This window comes from Bactrocera tryoni, chromosome 3 (assembly GCF_016617805.1).
Source record: "Bactrocera tryoni isolate S06 chromosome 3, CSIRO_BtryS06_freeze2, whole genome shotgun sequence".
Classification (NCBI taxonomy): domain Eukaryota; kingdom Metazoa; phylum Arthropoda; class Insecta; order Diptera; family Tephritidae; genus Bactrocera; species Bactrocera tryoni.
In genome coordinates, this window is record NC_052501.1 from 20,048,806 (window position 1) to 20,065,249 (window position 16,444).

At 35.4% G+C, this 16,444-nt stretch overlaps 1 protein-coding gene and 1 long non-coding RNA gene across 6 annotated transcripts in view; one reads left to right on the plus strand and one right to left on the minus strand.

Moving 5' to 3' along the window:
- Positions 1–14,633, minus strand: part of LOC120770278 — a 270,998-nt gene extending 256,365 nt beyond the window's left edge. The window contains exon 1 of the long non-coding RNA XR_005704920.1: positions 14,140–14,633. This is a non-coding gene — a long non-coding RNA (uncharacterized LOC120770278). The remainder of the gene's footprint in view (positions 1–14,139) is intronic.
- Positions 6,707–16,444, plus strand: part of LOC120770266 (loricrin) — a 37,340-nt gene continuing 27,602 nt past the window's right edge. For 3 of the 5 annotated variants that reach the window (XM_040097576.1, XM_040097580.1, XM_040097579.1), the window contains exons 1-2: positions 6,707–6,812; positions 11,535–11,701. The gene's annotated coding sequence lies outside the window, so the exon portion shown is untranslated. Of the gene's footprint in view, positions 6,818–11,534; positions 11,702–16,444 lie in introns of all 5 variants that reach the window. The other 2 variants (XM_040097578.1, XM_040097577.1) reach the window with 2 other exon arrangements.

Sequence of the window (16,444 nt, forward strand, 5' to 3'; positions counted from 1 at the left end):
GGGCGTAGACTATATATACTTTGTTCTAGGTTACAAGGGGAAACTACCGAGAATCGAAATATTTGAGAAGCTTACCAAAAATGCCATACGCGTGGCTACTGAACCAGTACAAGATATACGTAAGTCGCTAATAATGATAAAATTTTGGAAATAGCTGGAAAGAGAAGAGCGAAGATCAAGGTGAGTTGGAATACCTTAAAAACAAGCATGATAGAAACGGTCATGTCCAAGAGCCTCGAAGCAAAACATGACCGTGTGAGTAGGTCTCGAAAGCACTGCAGGACCGTTGTTGGCCTAATTCCACGCACCAGAGGCAAGCCGAATGGGCATTAGTAAGGACAATACAATGCATAAGCTGCAGGAAAGTAGGCATGAGAGAAACGCTGGAACACCTTATCTTGTACCGTCTAGCTTTACAAGAAAAATGAACATGAAAACTCCGCCCTCACTATTCAACTAACACGAATTGAGCTCAAAATTCAATTTAACTGATTGCACATAACGAGCACCAATTCAATAGCCCCATTGAGACTTTTATGCCTTTGAAAAGGTAAAGTGGCTGCCATTTCACTCGGCAACATGTGTCACACACGTCGATTTTCTTCGCCTGAATTTATTTCACGAACTTTCAAGTGGGAAATGGAGGCGCATGAAAAGCATTATTACGAATTCATGCATTATCTTACTCCTGGGGGCTGACAATCTAAATGAGAGCGTGATCATCAAGTATTCCAGCTAACTTACTTGTCACATGTATCATGCAAAATACATGTGTGTGTTCGTTTTATATGGTGAATGGGTGCTTTTGAAAGCTACGGGTTACGTAAATAGACGATTTTCATGCTCAACGTAATTGAAGTGACTTCAAAAGTTACATGAGAAAAGGAAGATTAGTTATTTACGAGAGCTTCTCTGTATTTCTCTCTGATAAATGATATTTAAAAAAAAACATATTTTCCTAAGTTGGTAGGACTGTCCTTAATTAATTATGTCTGTCAAGCTATTTGTTTACAGCGGCTGCTTAAGTTGGTACACCTCCGTAGTGCGTTGCGATTTTTACAATGGATAAAAATATCGAACAAAGAATTTGTCTTTTGTATTTATAGCCAAACTTCGTATGCGGAATCCTTGCAAATGTTGGAAAAGGTTTACGGTGATTCAGTTTTTTCAAAAACACGAACTTGGCAAGAAGCCTTCAAGGGCGGTCGAGAGATCGTTGAATGCATGCCTCGTTCTGCCCAACCTTCGATCACCTTCATCTGATGAAAATATTAAAAAAGGAAAGGATATGGTGCTTGAAAATCGTCAGCCAAATGTTAAAGAGAAGGCACGGGAGTTCGGCATCTCTCTCGCGTCCGTTCGAATGATTTGCTGGATAATTTGGGTATGAAATGTGTTCTTGCTCGACTCGTCTTGATACATCTGAAGTTTTAAAAAACAGTTCTTTTTGGATATGTTTAATTGTGCGTATTCCAATCCCACATTCATGGAGAGCATTATAATTGCCGATGAAACATGTGCTTATGAGTTTGACATGCAAACAACAAAACAATCATCGGAACCAAGGGGAAAAAACTCAAAAATCAATGTTATGCTCATTGTTTTCTTCGATTTTCCTGACTTGGTGCATCATGAATTTGTTACGGAGGAACAAACGGTCAATAAGGGGGTCTATTTGGCTGTAATGAGACGTTTGCAGAAAACTTCTGCCGAAACGGCCGGGATAATTTGTTTTACACAATGATAATGCGCCATCGCATCGAACCACAATTGTGTCCGAACTTAAAGCCCAAAAACGCGATGAATACCATCAATTAACCACCGTATTCACCAGATTTGGCTCCATGCTATTTTTTCTTGTTCCCCAAGCTACAATTGCCGCTCCATGGAACCCGTTTACAGCCCATCGAACACATAAAGCAAAATTCGCAGAAAGAGCTGAAGGCCATCGCATAAAGGGCTTCTGAAAAGTGTTTCGAGGACTGGAGTTGACATAACTGTATTACATCTGGTGGGGATTACTTCGAAGGTGCAAAAATATTGCTGAACACAAGGTGCGTACCAAAGTAAACAGGACTTTTTGAATTTTGGAAATAGAAAACTATGTAGGAAATAATCTTTGAAATATGTAGAGATATAGTATTGATGAAATGAATTTTATGAAAATTCGTAGAAAATCCTTCCGCAAATTATTTTGTTTACTTTTCGTCACATCTCGATAAATCTTAATCAAAATAGTTATATATGGCATGTTTTAGTGAAACTTGCAGACATCAATAACAGTAATGCGTAAGGATTAAAAGTAACCACAAAGTAAGAATGACATCTGCTGTTCTCTAATATATGTATGTATACCATATATGTTTACACAAAAACGTGCAAAGTCATTCAGCATATTGAAATAGCAGCTGTTTCGTCATCGTTTAATGCTGACAACAGTATTAGCAAAGTCCCAAGGCCGTGGGTTGGTTGACGTCACAAACATGGGAGAAAAATTTCCTTCACTAGCATGCAACTAAAAATAGAATTCAACCGCTAGATAAAATAAGGAAGCAAAGATCCGAAGCACAATTGCTCACAGGTAACAAAAGATTAGATATTATTTGGTTAGCAGTGCGAAAAGCGGTGTGTGTTTTTTCAAACGTAGGTTGAAATATGTTACTATAATAAAATACGTACATTAAAAGGTGTTGTTGGAATACAAAAATAAATTGTAAAGTGGTTTCATTAGACCCTGAGCAGAGTATACTACGTTCGGCATAAAGTTTGTGGAATCGAGCAGGCAAAAATGTATATACATATGTATGTGGAAATGAGCAGCGCGACGATCTGAGTCGATTTACATGCCACCTGTTTTTGAGGTATCTGTCTAAAATTTTGTACATGCCTTTTCCTTAGCAAGAATATGTTAATTTGTCGAAATCTCCGATTTCGAACAATAATAGTATATAGTTACCATATACATTGACTGATAAAACTCTGCTCCTTTTGAGGAAAACTTTCTTATTTTACAAGACATCGCCACGCAAATTGGCATATATTATCCACGACATCGCTGCAATCTTTAAATACCCTTTTATGTTATAAAAAAATGCACGTTTAAAGGGTATTATATCTCCGGTGATGCCGAAGTTAACGCTTTTTCTACGTTTTTTATAAAAAAATTATTCAGTTTATTTTTGAATATAAATTACTTTTGAATAAAAGTACGATGCAATCGATAATAAATATTTGGGTGCGATGTTTAGTTAAAAAATTGCTTGAAGATGCAGTTTGCTGACTCCTAATTACTCAATTAGCCGCTACTTAATTATTTGGAAATGATTTACTAATCGCATAACTTAGAGCATATTAGCCGAGATGCGCACCGCAATAAGAAAGAACGTAACGAACATATAGCAAAATAAAGTGGAGACAATCTGTTAAAAAAATTTGAGCTCAGAAGTTAGTCCGTTAATGTCTTGACTAATTACTCGATCATCTCTACTTTAAGTATGTTAAGACTCTCCCCTAATTGACTAAATTAGGACACATTAGCCAAGGCACACACCAGCATTAAGAACAAAATAACGCTAAAGTCAGTTCTTGACAGTTTTTAGTACTCCAAAAATTCGTTCAGTTCCAATACTAGCCCATTCTTACAAATTGTAAGCTCGGAAATTAGTGCAATTATGCCTTTTCTCAATTACCACTACTTTTACTATGTGAAGATATTTTTCTAATTGACTAAGTTATGTCATATTAGCAAAGGCGAACATCAATATTAAAAATAAAACAACGTTAAGGCCAGAGGTTGACAGTTTTGAAGCGGAAATTAGTTCAAAAATGCTTTCACTAATTACTCACTTTTTAACTATGTGGAGCGTTTTCTCTGACTTCATATTAACCAAGACACTCACCAGCTTTGAAAAGTTAGGTTGGTTGATTTTATTCAGTTTCATTACTAGTGTTGTAAGGCATTCCTGAACACAGTTTTAGCTATGCTTCCTAATATGATGAATAATATTTGGGTTTACCACAAATAAACGCGAACTAAAGATTGTTTGGTAATTAACTTTCAGGAGCCTTGTCTTTCAATTTCGAAAAATCCAAAAACGTTTATTTTATATATGGCTCAAGCAGCTCACAACTTCCGGTCTTAGACCATGTCTCCTTTGGTTAGCCAAAACACATCCGTTTAAGGACGAGCTAAAGTGTGAAGGCGAAACATTCATCTTCAGGGTTGTAAGCTGAGTTAGGGGCCCGCCACTTAAAAAGGACTACCGATGAAAAATAGAAAACAGCCTCGGATAAGAGACCCCCCTTTTGATGCCTAACACAGCAAACGTAATAATGATTACGATTTAAACGCAAGCAGCTGGAATGTCCGGTCCCTTAATTGTGAAGGTGCCACTGCCCAGCTGGTTGATTTCCTCGTTAGAGTAAAGGCTGACTGACATCACCGCGTGCAGGAAGTGTGATGAACGGGAAAAGGGCTGAGACGAGTGGGTCCTTGTTGCATTAACTACAATGGCCATATAAAGGAGCGTAAATTCGGTGTAGGAGAGAGTTCCGACATTCACCTCGGTGGATGAAAATTTAGCCACAATCCCCTTCAAAGCGAAGTTCTTCAACATATCGCTGATTTGTGTCTACGAAGCAACGGAAGAGAAGGACGATGTGATCGAAGAATTATTTTCTACTTGACTCGGACTCCTGCTCTGTAAGAGCGCTTATTAGCAACTCGTTAAAGCGGAACTGTGTTATGGTATTTCAAACTCCTTACGTAAAGCTACGTAGAGCAGATATACCCACTAGTATTGGAGGATTACTTTGACTTTAACGCTACTAATATTATCAGCATGCCATATTTAAGCTTTTCCGATACAATTAAATAAGGAAATGTATATACTTTTTATCAACCGAACTGAAAAGCTGTTATTGCATTTAATATTGGTGATTATTCTTATATTCAAATCCTTGTTGTAACTGTGTAACAAACATTCTTTTAGAAATATATAAAGAAATATAAGTTTATCATTTTTAAGTTCCTGATATCGAAGACCTACAAGTAGCGTAGTCAATCAACATCCGCATAGTTGTTCTATAATACTTTTTTTTGCGAGAATCAATGTATGTAAGTGCATATAGCGGGTTTTCGAATAGGGATGATATGATTTCTAAGTGTTAATGAAAATATTGCTGCCTTTCAGGGAAGTGCTACTGAAGACTGAAATTTGTTGATACCAAGACGTTTTCAAGAATTGGAACTGTTTCAAGCCACAACCTGGCCGATTTTGAGAAAGGATTTGGGCGTGAATTCACAAAAAATTTTTCTCACTCAAGAACTGAAGCCATTGGACCATCGTAAATGTCGTGAATTTGCTGATTTGGCCTTGGAACAACTTGAACGCGATAACAATTTTTAACTTTCATCTAAGTGGCGCGCTAAATAAACAAAACTGTCGATTCTGGTACAAAGAACATCCACAAATTATTCATGAACAACCATTACAATCACCTAAATTGTCAGTTTATTGTGGTTTTCGGTCTGATGGAAACATCGGTCCGTACTTCGTTTCGAAATAAAACTGGTGACACGATTACTGACTTATGATATCCAACTTGTTATGGAGGCTATTGGTTGATCTTGACAATATCTGGTTCCAAAAAGGGGCTACGTGTCACACAACACGTACAGCAACCCAATTATTGCGAGAATGGTTTGGAGATTCGATTATTTCAAGAAATTGTAACATTGAAAATCCACCAAGAAATTGTGATTTAGACGACTTCTTGTGGGGTTATTTGAAGCCATTAGTTTCTAGCAATAAAACAGACTCTCTTCAAGCTTTAGAAGTCAATATTGAACGCGCAATTTATGACATACGACTTGTTTTAGTAGGGAAAGGTACTCGAAAATTGGGTTCATCGAATTCGTTTCTGCAAAAGCAGTCGTGGAGCCCATTTGATTGATCTTATATTCAGAACTAAATTGTAACGATTGTATTTGAAATTAAAGAAAAAACCTTTGAACTTTTTTAACAAATAGTGTGTGCGTACTTTTTTTTAAAGAAATCATATTACTCTAAGTGGAAAACCCTGTATTATTCATACCTAGTTAGCTTCTAGGAAAAATTAAATATTTAGAAGGTTTAATGTGTAAAAAGGTAACTGAATTCCCAAAAGGCAAGATGCATTAACAAATATTAACTCATGTGGGCCTTCTTGGGTTAAACATGTAAACGCACACCTAGTCACATACACACACAAAGGCATTTATAACATGTTGCCTTTATGCGTATGCACGTATGATTATGATATTTTACTATACAATCGGTTATAAGTAAGGAGCTTTTGTAAATTTAATTCATAAAACTCACAAATGCTCGCAACCCCTGTGCGTTCTAGTCTCATATGGTATGTACGCCGCAAAGTATGCTATGCATATTGCATATGCACCTAACCCTACTTATAGGACTACCAGCCGTTTTCACACGAAGCGCTTGAGAAAGCTTTCGCCGCCAAAGTGCTCACATACACATACACACATACTTGCACACATGTTGGGTGAGCAGTGTGCTGGAGCTTTTCCATGCGGTGCTGGTCGTATACTATACATTCTAATCGGTCGGCAAAGTTTTTCGTCCTTCTGTTCACGACATGATAACGACGACGACGACGACGCTAGCATATGACGACAGTCGACAGGTGTTGGCTAATGCCGAGTGACGTTACAAATATTCAGTTATTCAGCGTACGCGTACGTGTTCGGTTCGTCCATTGTATACGCGGAAAATTTTATTTGGTGCGATAATATATAAAAGCGAAGTGTAAAGTGTGACAATTTTTACAAATAACATGTCTTTCACCCTTGTCCACCACAAATAGAAACTTTCGGTTTATTTGCTTGTTGCTGCATGAATTTGCGTGCGCGTGTGTGTGTGTATGAGTGTCTGTTTTTGGCAATTGACGATGAAAATAACTTTGCTTATGAGAACAACTATATATACGATACATATATACTATACATATATACATATGTATATACATAAGTATATCTGTATGTAAATAAGTAAGAGTGTAGTACAGCTGTTGCAGTGTGTTTGTCTGCTTTTTCACGTTTACATATAAGCAGGAAAACCGGATTATTAACGCATAGTTCAAAACTTTTGATTTTCGAAAACAAAATACACGAGTTTAAAGTTCTGTTTTGCTAAAAGTTGAATAATAATGCGCTTAAATCTCAAAATATGCATTTTAGAATGAAAAATTAATAAAAAATTGGTTGATAGACACCTCCGATTCCCAGCTTTTTAATTGTAACGGGAAGATCCTTATTTTCAGATAGAAAAATTTGTATCTCGCTTCCAACTATTCGAAAAATTATTTCGTTTCGCGGATTTTGTACGAATTTGAATGCTTTTCAAAAAAGATCTACAGCAATTTTTTCATAAACCTCACCGTTTAAAAGATATTTACGATTAAAGTTAGATTAATTGTAGAACAAAATGGTTTTCTTAAGAATTTTAGAACTCGACACAAAAAAAAAATATTAAAAATCGTAAAACTCCTAGTATTGTAGGAAATTTACTGCTGATATTGCTCTTCAAGATCTAGTAAAAAAAATTTTACGATTTCTTCATTAAATTAAAAAATTTTAGCATAGCTAGAATGATCCCATTCAAGTCGAGTGTGCACCATTTTATTCGCTAACTTTCTGCTATTTTGAAGTTAAATTCATACAGGCACTCTCATAGAAACTCTCGCCTCTATTGGCAAACACCTGAGCCAGTCTCAAGCTTTTCTTATGCCAATTTTTAACCAGCAATAGCATTCGCCATAAGCAAGTGCAGTTAGTACTCACTTAATGCCAGTTCTAAACTCCAAGCAAATTTTCCGCAGCTTCTGGCGATTAGCTATCGAAATGTGTGGTCTGGCGCTATCCTCTTATAACACAACTGCTCTCCTATTGGCCATACTGACCGCTTCCGTGGGAAAGCTGACTTCGGACAGTACAGTTGTTGTCCATACAGGTCCGAAATAAGAGTTGAACCGTAAGGAAGCAATTCATGATAGATGATACCTTGCCAATCTCTCCAAACATGTAGCAAAACTTTCCTGACCCTTACTCCTGGCTTGACGATTTTTTTGTCATATGTGATCCACTTTTCATCACCAGTGACCATTCGCATATGTGACTACATATAATGGAGCGATTTTGTAGCTATTCGGAGATAGCAATACGATTGGCCCACTGCCACGCCCACAAAACGTCATTACCGTAGCGCCAAAACTAAGCACTCAATTAAGATAGTTTAGCATAGAGGATCGCAGTAGCCAGGGTACTAGTGGGCAAAAAATTAAAAAAAAAAAATGGGCGTGGCCCGGTCCTCTAAGGAGTTTAATGTACATATCACTAAAACGACAAGAACTGAATTCGCCTAGCGCAAATATTATGAGAAGTTTTACCGAAAGTGTGAAAATGGATGAAATCGGATGGTCCCGATCACTTCCCATATAACGGTAATCTTATAAACTACTAAAACCTCATTAAATCAATATCTGATTACGCCAGCGGCTTAATATTTTACATCCGAGCTGTTACGAGAGAGCTTTATGGGAGCCGAAATGAAAAATAGATGGGCGTGGCATCGCTTACTTTTAGGTAAAATCACTAACATATCTCAGAACTTGTTCGACTGATTTTAACCAAAATTGGTTTATAGCATTCCTCTGACATTTTTATGCTGTAGTATGAAAATGGGCGAAATCGGTCTACGGCTACGCCTTTTTCCCATATATAAAAATTTTAAATTTTATCTGATTCTTTCCTTCCGGGTGTACAAATCAAGAAGTAATTAACATAACGGAATGAAACTTTGCATAAATAATGCGTTTAAAGTATCCAAATTAGGACCAAAAATTTCCTAACTCCAACAAAAATTGTTACTGTCCCTATCTCACATAACGAATATGTGGATCCCTGTACCTATAGTTGACTTTTTACCGCAAATATCAGTCAATGTGTCAGATTTATAATTGAAGTTCAGAGTCTAATCGACTTCCGAGTGACTTTACATAGCGGTCAATATGCGAGTTATCTCAATAAAATTGAGAGAGCTTGTTTTTCGTATAATATTCGTGCATATTTGTGCTTAGAGTGAAAAAAAATTCGGTGAAAACCCGCCGTTGTTAGAAGGCCAAGGGCAGCTCATGTTATCATTAGTTTCAAATAAAAGTAAAATACTTTACATATGGAGCTTAAATCTATTGCACTAATCTGCCATATTAAACAGTGAGTTAAAAGAGGCAATTCCGAGCAATTATGTTCTGCTGGAGAAGTATTTTGAAGTCATTCTATTGAAGAGCTAAGTTGAAGAGCTAAATTGTAAATTACTTGCCGCTGTGTCACTACTCTTTCTAAGATGATGTATAGGAAGAATATGATCCATAGTAAAGAAATAGGTGAACCAATAGCAGAAACTACATTTCATGTTGCACAATCATCTGTGTAATCTGAATATCCTTCAACGGAAGAATGTTAAGTTTATACCAATAAATATAATAATAAATTGAGTTTTTGATCAATTAGGGTTTAAAACTAATCCTGCGAATAATGGGTATCAGTGAACAAATCTTGCTATAATAGCGAATACTGCTCCCATTGATAATAAGAAATGAAAATGAGCTATTAATATACCAGGTGTGTTCCAAAGTAAACAGGACAAATGGTTTTTCCGGCAATACAGCTTTTTGAACGGTCCAAAAGCATGTCAAACGAGTGTTTTAGCTCGTTAGCCGGTATGGCCGCCAGTATGCCGGTGCAAACATTTTGAATGGCCTCTACGTCTGCATAAGGCTTTGCTTTCATGGGCAAATGCATTTTTCCGAAAAGGAAGAAGTCACACGGTGCCATATCAGGTGAATACGGGGAGTGGTTAATGATTAATATGTGATTTTTGGTCGAATAATCGTCCTTCGAATGCTGGATTCTGAGCAATCTTTAGTCGTCCGTGAATTTGTGTGGAATTTCCGGTGATCACGAAATTTGATTGGCCCACATGTTGATCGCCATTTATGTCCTCACGACCACTTTGAAAACATTGAAACCACTCGTGCACTCTGCTACGGGAAAGGCAATCATCGCCATAAACTTGTTTCATCAATTGAAACGTTTGGGTAAAAGTTTTACCAACTTTAAAACAAAATTTAATGTTGTCTTTTTGTTCGAAGTTCATTTTCGCACCGATAACACAAACATACTGACACTTAAAACGCAATAACTTCACTTCCAATCAATGAAATGTCATGAAATTCTCACTGGACGATCGATAAAGATACATATAGATAGCGCCACCAGGGGGCGCTAGATTCAAAAAGTCCTGTTTACTTTGGAACTCACCTTGTATATCGTGAAGAATAATATCTACATAATATCTACAGAAGAGTTAGCAAGGATAACTCCTGTTAATCCCCTTACTGTAAATAATAATACAATCCTAGGGCTGGATTGTAGTTTAATTGTGTACCATGGACTGTGGCTAATCAACTAAAAATTTTAATTCATCTAGGTACATCAATAATTATTGTAGCTGTAGTAAAATATGCTCGAGTGTCTACATTTCTTCCTACTATGAATATGTGATGAGCTCATACAATGAATCCCAGAAGTCGAATTGCTATTATAAAGGTAGCATAAATTATTCCTAGTAATCCTAAAGTTTCCTTTTTTTCTGGTTATTGACTAATAATATGAGAAATTATTCCAAATCCTGGCAAAATTAAAATATAGACTTCTGCATATCCAAAAAATCAGAATAAATGCTGGTATAAAATAGAGTCTTCTCCTCCTGCCCTGACGTTAATACCTGCAAGTTGCAAAAGTATGAAATGTTCGGCTATACCCGAACTTAGCTCTTCATTACTTGTTATAATACAACTTGATCTGCTCCTGCATAATTCCCTATAAACATGGCAGCGGAGCCTATATTTTCAAAAGTTTTCAGTTATTGATTTTCGGTTCTCTGATTTTTATATGAGCGGTTGGTATTTGGACAGAATAAAGCCAATTTCTAGTTTTGTGAAAACTAATTATCAAATCCATATCAGCTATGCAACTTATATTGCTTTTTCCTTTAAATGAGAACTGGAACATCCCGTTTAGAGACACATATAGACAAACCGACTGATTATAATCCCATATAATGAATGGAATTTTTTTGTTAAGAAATTTATATTTTATGCAAAACGATTACCATTTAATTTAAAAACCGCGTGTGTGTGTATGTATGCTTGTGAGTGAGCGCCTTTTATTTGCTTTATCAGCATTGTAAACTCGTGCGTGCAAATAACATTAACTCTCCTTACCCTCATATTTGCATATACTTGTATTATTTTATCCTCTACCCTGCTAAACTCAAATCAATTCCTTTGTCGACATGGTAGATTTCCAATTGAAATTAATAGTTATTGCAATTTTAATCAAAGCTAATCGAAGCTTTGCGCTTTTTCTTTTCGCTTGATATTTATTATTACTTTTTCTCTTTGCTTAGTGATTTTGCTGCATTTTTGCAGTGCAGTGCAAATAAACCGTTGGAAAATGTAAATCTGTCGTGACTTTCTTTTCAAAGCAATTAAATGAAAATAATAGATTTGTCTAGCCGACACGGAAAAGCATAGAAACCGTATTATTTGAGCGTAGAATCAGCACCCTTCAAAGGTAAGTAATTATTTATGTATAATAGATATGTATAAGGGATTAAGAAGATGAAGCGTAAATGCGAAACTAAAACTTATATGTTATATTTATATTAAAAGAGCTCCCTGAGTACGGCTTTCATCGGTCCAGAAATACTCAGTCGTCGGACAAAGACCACTGGGAAGCATAAGAGAACCCACAAGCGTCCCAATTACACATTTTGTTATGGTTAATAATCATGCGGAATGGTAGTCAAATGGTATTACGATTACTCGGCATCATGAAACTTTCTCATTTTTCTTTATTGGCCTAGACAGCGCTAATCGTTTTTTCTTTTTGTTATTTGGCGCCGATTCGCGATCCCAAGTAAAGGCAGATCCAGTCTTTCCAGCAGAGTGGACGTTTTTCTATTCCTCTGCTTCCCCCGGTGTGTACTGCACTGAATTCTCTCAAAACTGGAGTATTTTCTTCTATCCGGTTAACATGTACATAGTATCGACTGTAGTACTTGCCGTTGCCAAAGCGCCAAGGACCATAAATCTTCCGAAAAACTTTTCTCTCGAACACTACTAAAGAAGACTCATCATGATATCCTAGTCCATGCCTCTGCACCATATAGCAGGACGGGAATGATGAGAGACTTGTAGAGTTTGGTATTTGTTCGTCGGGAGAAGACTTTACTGTTAGCAAGAGTTATTCTGTGTTGGTTTTCGATGCTGACATTGCTGTTGGTGTTAATACTGGTTCCAAGATACACGCAATTATCTACGACTTCGAAGTTATGACTGTCACATTGACGTGGGAGCCTAGTCGCGAATGCGGTGACTGCGTGTTTGTTGACAGGAGATATTTCGCTTTGTCTTCGTTGACAACCAGACCCATACGCTTCGCACCTTATCCAGTATGGGGAAACTAGAACTAACGGCGTGGTTATTGAAGCCAATTATATCAATATCAATAGGCATAGCGCCATTTCCGGCGGCTTTAAAATCGACGTGTCGATCTTTCTCGCACGGGTCTTTTTCAAGATGTGAACCATCATGAAAACCTGGTCAATAGTAGATTTTTCAGATCTAAAGCCATAATGAACGCCGAATACTACTTGCCGACATCAGCATAGGTGAGACACTGTTTTTAGCTACCCTATAACTTTTCGATATTATTTTTGTAGCACGATTTGCCAAATAGGCCTCAATTTCAGAAAATTTCTTCCCAGCGAGTATTCTTCTGAGATCTGAGAACAAGAAATAGTCGCTAGAGGCAAGATCTGGAGGATATGGTGAATACGGAAACAATTCAAAGCCCAATTTATGATTTTTTGTCATCGTTTTCACTGGCCTGTGACACGGTGCATTGTCTTGTTGAAACACCATTTTGTTGTTCTTCAATTTCAGCGACTTCGTCCTTCGAACTGACCACTAACACTATATACTAGTTACTGTTGATGGTCTTTTCTTTTTCAAAGTAGCCAAAAAAAAATATTCCATGAGCACCTCAAAATACTGACGCCATAACCTTCCCAGCCGACTTTTGCATTTTTCCACGCTTTGGAGCGGATTTATTGTGTGCAGTTCACTCGGATGACAGTCGATTGGATTTCGGAGTGAAATGATAGAGACACGTTTCATCCATTGTTACATACCAACGAAAGAACTGAGGTTTGTTACGCCTAAACATCTCCAAACACTGCTCCGAATCATCAACTTAGGAATGCTTTTGGTCAAAAGTGGTTGATATCTTTAGAGTGACTACTATCTCGAACAACTAAACTTTACGATCATCCAAAATTATTTGGTGGACTTTTTTGATGTTTTCATAAACCTCTCTTGGGCATCCACTGCGTTCACAGTCTTCGTTGTTCATTTCACTTCACCTAAACTTAGCACATAAATCCTTGATAGTTAATTTTTCTGAGGCAGTGTCCGGAAACTTGTAATCAAGCGAAGTTTTGTTTCAACTGTTTATTTTGATAATGATTTTTGCAGGCAAAAATAACTATCTTAAAGTCAAAATGACTAATTGCGCAGTCGTATATGAGTTAGTCCTACAACACTTACTTAAATTTTCAACCTTTTGTAGGAAAACCTTACTTTATTAAGAACAACTCGTTTTCCTTATAAAAATATCAATGCAGCTCATTTTCATGAATTCTGAAATGCGAAATGTTCGCTTAAATTTTGCACTTTCATGAAATTATAGTGAAACGTGATGCCTTGATAAAGAGTTTTGTATTACAACCGCGTAATGAAGCCAAATTAGCTGGCAAACAGATATCTGAGTAGCAGAAGCAACAGCAACAACAACAACAACAACAATATCAACAAGGGCATAAAACAATAGAAAACGGTGATGGTGGTGGTTATAATGGCTGTTTTATGCTCAACAAATTTGTAATACGGTTTCACTGAACATACATACCTACTTACAATACACAAACAAAGAGCATGCAGATAGCTTACCTGTTTGCTTTACCTTCTGGCCAATTGTGTGTATATAGTTATTTTTCGTTTCTCTTTCTGTTTTTGTTTTTGTTATCGTTCTGAGTTCTGTTTGCGTACGCTGTCATACCATCATTGCATAATTTCGTTCGTTAATTAACAGCGTCGATGTTTACGCTCGCACACACACACAAACGGACATGTGTGTGGCACAGGATCACAACGAAAATGGTAAACGGCAGAAATGCTGAGGCATCAACTGGTGTGTATTTTGATGCCCTGTAGGGATGCTTTATGCGCAGTAGGTATTTTGCGAGTTCTAGTGCAGGTGTGGGAAGGGCGGCATTTTTAGTGGCAACTTGTTGGATTTCACTTTTCACTTTGGCATTTTTTTCACGATTTACACTTTATTAATTTCACTTTTTTTTTTCTTGAAAGAAATTTCACTATTTAAACGCTTAATTGCACTATAACTTCAATTTTTTATTTTTATTTTTCTTTTTATTTATTTTTTATTTTTCTTTTTTTTATGATATTTTTTCCACTACTTGGGCTATATATTATTTTCACTTTGAATTTTTCACTTAATACTTGACTTTTATTTATTTTTTTCTTAACTAATGGCACTTAATTACTTTAAATAATTACTTTATTAATTTTTTTATGATATTTTATTTCACTATTTTCACTTTATTAATTTCACTTTTAATTTTATTTTAGGGAGATTTCACTATATAAACTTTTAATTGGACATTTATTTCATTTTTTTTATATTTTTTTACTTTTCATTTTTTTATGATATTTTTTTTTTCATTACTTGAACTATATTATTTTCACTTGGATTTTTCTTTCAGGCTTAAAAAGACTTTTATTTCACCTTTTCTTTAATAAAGACCCTTACTTACTTTAAGTAATTATAAAACTTTATTTTATTTTTCTATGAGATTTTATTTCACTATTTAAACTTTTTTAAAAGCACTGACACATTTTATATTTTAAAGAGATATCACTTAAAACTTTTGATTTTCATTACTTGGGCTATATTAATCACACTTTTCACCTTTTAAGAGATTATTTCACTATTTATATTTTACTAATTTCACTTTATACTTCTTATTTTATTTTATTTTATTTTTTTTTATATTATTTTATTTTTTTTATATATTATTTTATTCTATTTTATTTGCCACGTATACCTACATATGCCTGTAATGAAAAATAATAAAATTTTTAATAAACAATAATTAGTAATTAATTTATAAAAGAATTGCAAAAATTATGCTGATGAAACTAAAATAAATTTCACATATTATATTTAAACTAATTTATTTTAAATTTCACATATAAAACAGCATAAATAAAAAGCCTTAAATATCGGCTTTTTGGACAATGAGAAATAAGAAAGTAAAAATAATGAATTTTCCTTTAAAGAAGTAAAAGTGATATTAATATTAGTATTCCTCTAAGAAAGTAGTAAAAACGATATCAATTTTCCTACAGGGCATGTGTGAGCGTACGTTACACTTCATTATTTGTGTTTTCGCATACCTTTTTGGTAGATATTTAATTAGGTCTTCTAATTGTTTATTAAATTAATTGCAAACACTCAGCTGATATTAGCACTGATTGATGATATGTACTATATGTAACAAGACAATTACAAATATGCTTAATGAGGATAAACGCATAAAAATGAAATGAATTGATATCAGATAAGAGATAAATTGGTATTTTTAAACAAGTTTAGTATAATCCATGGAAATATTAGTTGGGTATTAGATTAAATACATATATTATTCAGAAGCTCAGTTGTTCCCGTTTTATACCCTGAAATGATTTAACATACACAAGGTAACACCAAAGACTTTATAAAGTATACATAACACATAAAAATCAGTGTGACGAGCTGAGCCGCTTTAGCCACGTATGTACGCGAACTAGTCCCACAGTTTTTGAGTTATCGATCTGAAATTTCGCACACATTCTTTTCTCTCCAAGAAACTGGTTATTTTTTGGAACCATCGATATTCCACCACTACAGCATGTACTTAGCTATCATACCAACTGAACGATCGGAATCAAGTTCTTGTATGGAAAACTTTTTTATTTGACGAGATTTCTTTAAGAAATTTGATACAGAATAATATCCTAGCTAGCGCTACAATCTGGGCAGAAAGTGCTCAGATCGGTCAACTATAGCATATAGCCGCCATACAAACTGACTGAATAAACTTAAGAAAAAGATTTTTTTATACCCTTTTATACTATAAAATGCACCTGTGGAGGGTATTGTTAAAATATTTTTTAATAATTATAACTTTTTTTT